Genomic DNA, 7,913 nt, shown 5'->3' with positions numbered 1-7,913 from the left:
AGAGCCTGGAGTCTGCTTTGGATTCTGTGTCTCCCTCTCTCTCTGCCCCTCCCCCATTTGCATTCTGTCCTCTGTCTCTGTCTCTGTCTCTGTCTCTCTCTCTCTCAAAGTAAACCAAAAAGAAAAGAAAAGAAAAGAAAAGAAAAGAAAAGAAAAGAAAAGAAAAGAAAAGAAAAAGATTGAGCACCAGGCAGAGATAAGGAACCAGGCCTAGTAATGGCATTAAGTGAATAGCGGCTTCAGCAAATCAGCTTGTGAAATAAAATCAAATCCCAGTTCTCCAGGGTTGGCAGTAGAGGGCGGTTATTTTCTCCCGGAACTTCCTTTTTCTAGGGGTCTCTCACCAGTGACTGCTGCCTGCCTTACCTGCCTGTCTAGCTCCAGACCTGTCTGGTTGTGGTCTCCAGAGAGCCTAGCTGTTGCACAGTGCAGGTGGGTGGGAGGTGACTGTGCCTTGGACCGGAGTGAAAGCAGTGGTGGTAAAGATGGACCGATTCAGGAAATGATTTGGCAGCTATGTCAGCCAAGCTCCAGTCAGGAAGTCAGAAACCACACTAGCTACTTCTGACAGAGGGTGCTAAATGTGGGACATTGGTCACAGAGTGTTGGAAGGCCCGCGGAGCAAAAGGGAGAAGGGAGAGCGTGCCGCAGGAAGAAGAGGCTCGAGGGAGGCGTCCGCCGCAGGTGCCGGAAGCAGAAGGGATCCTGCAGTGGTCTTGATGGGCTGCGAGGGTGCCACACTCAGGCACCGAAGTGTGCACACCGTCCCCTCACTACTACGGCAACCGCGAGCGACGGCTGCTCCTTCCTTTCTCTGCCTTCTGTCTGGCTGGTGCCTCCCATTGGCGGAGATCAGCAGCTGGCAAGGGGATGCGGGAAGCCCGGCAGCACGAGACCTCACAGAAGGGAGGGGTGGGTGAGAGGCAACAGAGGGAGAAACAGCAGGGGTAGGACCGACAGAACTTGCTGATAGACTGGATGTGGGGGTGCAAGCAAAGGAATCAGGGATGACCCCCAGGCATTTTGGCTTGAGCAGCTGAAGGGATAAAGGAGCTACGGACTGATATGGGGGGAAGTGGGGCAGGAACTGGTTGCGGGGAGAATTGCAGTAAAATGCTACACCGTCAGGGGCGCCTGGGTGGCTCAGTCGGTTGAGCGTCTGACTCCGGTCATGATCTCACGGTCTGTGGGATCAAGCCCCGTGTTGGGCTCTGCACTGACAGTGTGGAGCCTGCTTGGGATTCTCTCTCTCCCTCCCTCTCTGCCCCTCCCCCACTCGCATGTGTGCGCGCTCTCTCTCTCTCTCTCTCTTTCAAAATAAATAAACTTTAAAAAATGCTACACCGTCAGCCTAATACATATACAATAAACACACAGGAGGGAAATTGTTTCTGATCGACTCTTAAACCAAGTGTGATGTTCACATCATGCTTCAATTTGAGGAGCAGGAACTTTTGTGCTCAGGCCTCGCTTTGACATCATACTGGAACCCCAGGGGCTCTGCTCTCAACTGGATATCACCAATGCTCTCATTTAACTCATAGGGAAAAAAAAAAAAAACCAAAGTATGATAGTAACTCAAATTCTCCATTACGTTTTCAGGGAACATTCAGATTGCCTTCTTTGGCTAGAGCTAAGACTTAGCACTAATGAAAACAGTTGAATCTTGGTATCCACAGTAGTTATGTTCTATAAAGCCACCACAAACACCCAATTAGCAAATACTGAACCATCGCTCCTAGGGGAAATATGAGATTAGGCTTCTATGTGCCCCGGTCATAACATTTTCATCAACCAGCCATTGATTCATTGAACTCACAGCCACGAGCACTGTAAATCATGCTGTACTGAAGTTTATCTACCACACTTTCTCCGTGAGCCACATGGTGGCCTTACTACACATAGGAACACTAGACAGCACCTCACTGCTATGCTTGGGGGTCATTTTAAATGTTTGTATTTTTATTTTTGAGAGCGAGAGAAAGCACATGAGCAGGGGAGAGGCAGAGAGGGGCGGAGGACCCGAAGCCAGCTCTCTGCTGACAGCAGACAACGAGATGAGGGGCTTGAAATCACAAACCGTGAGCTCATGACCTGAGCCGAAGTCAAACACTTAACTGACCGAGCCCCCCAGGCGCCCCTGCTTGCAGGTCATTTTAAATAGCAAAATCACCAACAATAAGCAGAAAATGTAGCAATACATAGAAAGTGCACAGAGCACTTGTTTCCAGTATGACAGCTGAAACCAGAAAGCAGAACGTCACCTTTCTCCGCCTCAGCATGGAAGGTAGGTGTCAGGTGACTTACATTTATCACTGCTCTGAGCATGTCTGCAAATAACCGTGAAAACACTACAAGTATTGATTGGGGATTGCAAGCATATTTTAGTAAGCAAGTGGGTTCACAAAGGCAGAATCTACAGATAACAAGGCTCAAGTGTGCTTCCTGCCAAAGTCACTGTTCACGCCTGGCCTTAGCTTACCTCGCTGCTCCAGCACAGCCCTCCCAGACGTTGCTCAGTTGTGGGCTCCTCTCCTCCTCAACACCTGTTGTTACTCCCTTCTGGCTCCTTGCTCTGTGGACCTAGAAAAAAATCCGGTAACTTCTTTACCTCAGTTAACCTAGCTATGAAACAGTTATCATAGTGGCACCTGGGTGGCTTGGTCAGTTAAGCGTCCAACTCTTGATTTCAGCTCAGGTCATGATCTCATGGTGCATGGGATCAAGCCCCGCATCAGTCTCTGCACTAACAGTGTGGAGCCTGCTTGGGATTCCCTCTCTCCCGCTCTCTGCCCCTTGCCCCCTCCCACACATGCTCTCTCTCTCTCAAAATAAACAAATAAACATTAAAAAAAATAAGTAAAAGGAAACAGTTACAACAAACACTAAGTAACTCTTAGGCTTGCCCTGTGGGTAAAACTATGTGAAAAGATGAAGTGCCACAAAATGTAAGATGTAGTAACTATGTTACTAAGTATAAATTTTCAACTAGGCCTCTTGAGACTGCATTTGGCTGCTTTCTCCCTACCTCAAGATCCTCATTTTCCATAATCCCCCAAGGCAAAATACCAAACCAAACTCTGCTTGCTGTGCTCTACCCATATTCAGGAAGTCCTTCTCCTTCTCCTTCTCCTTCTCCTTCTTTTTAAAAATTTTTTTAAATGTTTATTTATTTTTGAGAGACAGGGGGAGACACAGAATTCAAAGCAGACCCCAGGCTCCGAGCCATCAGCACAGAGCCTGATGCAGGACTCGAACCCACGAACCATGAGATCATGACCTGAGCCGAAGTCAGATGCTTAACTGACTGAGCCCTTTAATTTTTTTTTTAATTTTTTTAAATGTTTATTTATTGGGGCGCCTGGGTGGCGCAGTCGGTTAAGCGTCCGACTTCAGCCAGGTCATGATCTCGCGGACCGCGAGTTCGAGCCCCGCGTCGGGCTCTGGGCTGATGGCTCAGAGCCTGGAGCCTGTTTCCGATTCTGTGTCTCCCTCTCTCTCTGACCCTCCCCCGTTCATGCTCTGTCTCTCTGTGTCCCAAAAATAAATAAACGTTGAAAAAAAATTTTTTTTAAAAAAAAATAAATGTTTATTTATTTTTGAGAGACAGAGACAGAACGCAAGCAGGGGAGGGGCAGAGAGAGAGGGAGACAGAATCCGAAGCAGGCTCCAGGCTCCTAGTTGTCAGCACAGAGCTGCATGTGGGGCTCGAACTCACAAGCTGTGAAATCATAACCTGAGCTGAAGGTGGACGCTCAACAGACTGAGCCCCCAGGCGCCCCTGGAAGTCCCTCTTCTATTTTTTTTTTTTTTTAAATTTTTTTTTTCAACGTTTATTTATTTTTGGGACAGAGAGAGACAGAGCATGAACGGGGGAGGGGCAAAGAGAGAGGGAGACACAGAATCGGAAACAGGCTCCAGGCTCTGAGCCATCAGCCCAAGAGCCCGACGCGGGGCTCGAACTCACGGACCGCGAGATCGTGACCTGGCTGAAGTCGGACGCTTAACCGACTGCGCCACCCAGGCGCCCCTGGAAGTCCCTCTTCTAACTAAACCTTCACACAGGCTATTTCCCCTGCTCGAAGTGTCCCTCACCTTCTCTGCTGACCCTAGGCTCTCAACACTTCGAAACAAACAAAATTGAACACAATATTTACATCTTCACTCTCTCCTTTCACCCTACACAATGACAGTATAAGAATAATAATTTTTAAAAAGACATAAACCAGCGAGGATAGATAATAGGAAAGAAAACGATGGGTGATTAGACAGCAACAATTTTGGAAGATGGGTAAGTGGTAACTGATGTAGGGGGGTGTGAGGGGAGCCTGAAGGTTGCCTATAGAGACTGAGAAACTGATAAGCCATCTGACAGTGCAGAGCCCTGGAAAGCGTCAGGGGTTGACAATGCCAGATATTTCTGATGGCACGTGTGCAGGGTGAGGCTGAAAACAGGAGAATTGGTTTAAGGTTTGTAGAAGGACTGGATCCCCAGAAATGTCCCCATCTGTGCTGCCACCTCTTCATCCCAACAGAAGGCGGGGGCTCTGGACATGAGAGTACAAGCAATCTGAGAAGGACAGTAAGAGGGTGGGGGCGCCTGGGGGGCTCAGTCGGTTAAGCGTCCGACCTCAGCTCAGGTCACGATCTCGCAGTTCACAAGTCTGAGCCCCGCCATCGGTCTCTGTGCTGACAGCTGGAAGCCTGGAGCCTGCTTCGGATTCTGTGTCTCCCTCTCTCTCTGCCTCTCCCCAACTCATGCTCTCTCTGTCAAAAATAAATAAAACTTGGGAAAAAAATAAAAAAATAAATAAAAGAAAATAAATAAAAGAAGAGGGTAATACAGAGGAATGAGCCATGAGACCCTCAGCCCCCTTCCATGCTTATACCTCCAAAGCAGAATATTGCAAGAGTCCTCCCTTGGCAAGATGATCAGCCAAAGAGAAGAGACCTATAGATACTGTCAGGGAGTCTTGAAGCAAATAGCAAATATCTGTTTGCTCTCATTTCATGGGTGTGTACGCCTGTTTGCAACTCTCATGTTAAATATCCACGTACAGTCAGAGATTGCCAGACATTTGAAGGAAACCAGAAAAATAGAGACTAAAACTGGCAGAACAAAGGAAATCAGAGAAACAAAGCAGGTAAGCTAAGAAAATTAACAATAGGATTCATAGAGCAGTAGTTCTCAAACTTGGTTGCACATTAGAATCAACTGGAGATCTTTTATTATTATTTTTTTAAGTTTATTTATTTATTTTTGAGGGAGGGTGAGTTGGGGAGGGGCAGAGAGAGAGAATCCCAAGCTGGCTCTGCACCACCAGCCAGCGTGGAGTCCGACGTAGGACTCTAACCCACGAACTGTGAGATCATGACCTGCGCCAAAATCAAGAGCGGGACGCTCAGCCGACTGAGCCACCCAGGCATCCCCAACTGGAGATCTTTAAAAAAAATTTTTTTAATGTTTACTTTTTGAGAGAGACAGACAGACTGAGCACGAGCAGGGGAGGGGCAGAGAAAGGGAGACACAGAACCTGAAGCAGGCTCCAGGCTCTGAGCTGTCAGCACAGAGCCCAATGCGGGGCTCAAACTCACGGACCATGAGATCATGACCTTAGCCGAAACTGGACGCTTAACTGACTGAGCCACCCAGGCACCCCTGGAGATCTTTTAAAGAAAAGTTGCCTCTCACAGACAAGACACCAAACTAATTAAATCACAGTCTCTGGAGGCAGGATGCAGGAATCCATATTTTTTCTAAGCTCCTCAGATTATTTCAAGACGGAGACAAATTTGAGAATTGCTATTACAGAGAGATGAGCAGATTCTACATCTGTGAAGTCAGGAGACTTAACAAAAGGAACATGAAGCAAGAAGATATAACAATTATAAACATTTATACACCTAATAACAGCCCTCAGAACATATAAAGCAAAAGTTGACAGAAGTGAAGGGAGAAATAGTTGTACAATAAGAGCTGGAAACTTCAATACCTCACTATCAATAATGGATGTAACAGTGAAACAGAAGATATATAAGGAAACAAAGGGCTTAACACAGTGAACTAACTCTGTCAGACAAAGGCAGAACACCCTGTCCAGCAGCAAGAGCATACTTCTTAGGTGCACATGGGACAATTGCCAGGATAGGTGCTATGTTAGGCCACAAATTAAGTCTCAATAGATTTCAAAAGGTAGATATCATACAAAGTATCTTCCCTGACCACAATGAGATGAAGTCAGAAATCAGTAACAGAAGCAAAACTGAAAAACCCATAATTTTGGGAAAATGAGAGAATATGCTCTGAACCAATGGGTCAAATAAGAAATCACGAGAGAAGGGCACCTGGGTAGCTCAGTCGGTTAAGTGTCTGACTCTTGATTTTGGCTCAGGTCATGATCTCACACATCAGGGGATCGAGGCCCGTGTTAGGCTCTGCACTCACAGCACAGAGCCTGCTTGGGATTCTCTTTCCTTCTGCTTCTCCACCATGCACACATGTGCTCTCTCTCTCTCAAAATAAATAAATATTTAAAAAAAAAGGGGGGGGGCACCTGGGTGGCTCAGTTGGTCAAGTGTCCGACTTCAGCTCAGGCCATGATCTCGCGGTTTGTGAAGTCAAGCCCTGCATCGGGCTCTGTGCTGACAGCTCAGAGCCTGGAGCCTGCTTCAGGTTCTGTGTCTCTCCCTCTCTCCACCCCTCCCATGCTCATGCTCTTTTTCTCTGTCTCTCAATAATAAATAAACGTTAAAAAAAAAATTAAAAAAAAAAGAGGTCTTAAAAAAAAAAAAAGAAATCACAAGGGAAATTAGAAAATACCTAGAGACAAATGGAAATGAAAACAGAACATACCAAAATTTACAGGACGCAGCAGAAGCAGTGCTCAGAGGATATTTACATTAAAAAAAAGGTCACACGTTAACAATCTAACTTTACAACCTGAGAAACTAGAAAAAAATAGAACAAACTAAACCCAAAGCTAGCAAAAGGAAGGAAATGATAAAGATTACAGCAGAATTAATAGAGAATAGAAAAACAAAAAGAAAACCAATAAAACCCAAAATTGGTTCCTCAAAAAGATTAACAAAATTAAAAAGCCTTGGGGTGCCTGGCTGGCTCCACCGGTTCAGCATCTGACTCTTGATCTCTGGGGTCACGAATTCAAGCCCCATGTTGGGGGAGAGTTTACTTAAAAAAAAAAAAAAAAAAAAAAAAAAGCAGGGTGCCTGGGTGGCTCAGTCGGTTTAAGCGTCCAACTCTCGATGTCAGCTCAGGTCATGATCTCATGGTTCATGGGTTTGAGCCCCACTCAGGCTTCACACGGACAGTGTGGAACCTGCTTGGGATTCTCTCTCTCTCAAAAGAAATAAACTTAAAAAAAGTACCTAGGATCAGATCATGTAGGGCCTTCTAGGCAATAAAAGGGTTGAACAGATTAAATTACTGGTAATAATTCTTCACTCACCTATAGTACGCAGCCCCCTCTTACCATGGCTTCACGATAAGCACAGGATGGTTCCTTATCTTTTGATTTGGAGTTGTACCATATGACTTGCTCTGGGAGGTGAAAAACAACAACAACAAATTGGTTAACCTAATGAGATGAACAAATTTCTAGAAACAAAACCTACCAAGACTGACAAAGTAGAAAGTTTGAGAGACCTGTAGCTAGGAAGGAGATTGAATCAGTAATCAAAATTTTAAAATCAAAGTAGAACAGATTGCTGGTTCCAAGAGGCAATGGGGGATGAGAGAAATGAGTGAACTGCTTTTTTTGAGTTTAAATAAATTGAATAAAATTTTCTAAAAAGTAAAATACACATCACATGAAACTTGTCATTGTAACCATTTTTAAGTATACAATTCAGTGGCATTTAAGTACATTCACAGTGTTGTACCACCATCACCCCGA

Source organism: Prionailurus bengalensis, chromosome D1, assembly GCF_016509475.1.
Source record: "Prionailurus bengalensis isolate Pbe53 chromosome D1, Fcat_Pben_1.1_paternal_pri, whole genome shotgun sequence".
NCBI classification, from domain to species: domain Eukaryota; kingdom Metazoa; phylum Chordata; class Mammalia; order Carnivora; family Felidae; genus Prionailurus; species Prionailurus bengalensis.
Note: the sequence above shows the minus strand (reverse complement) of the source record.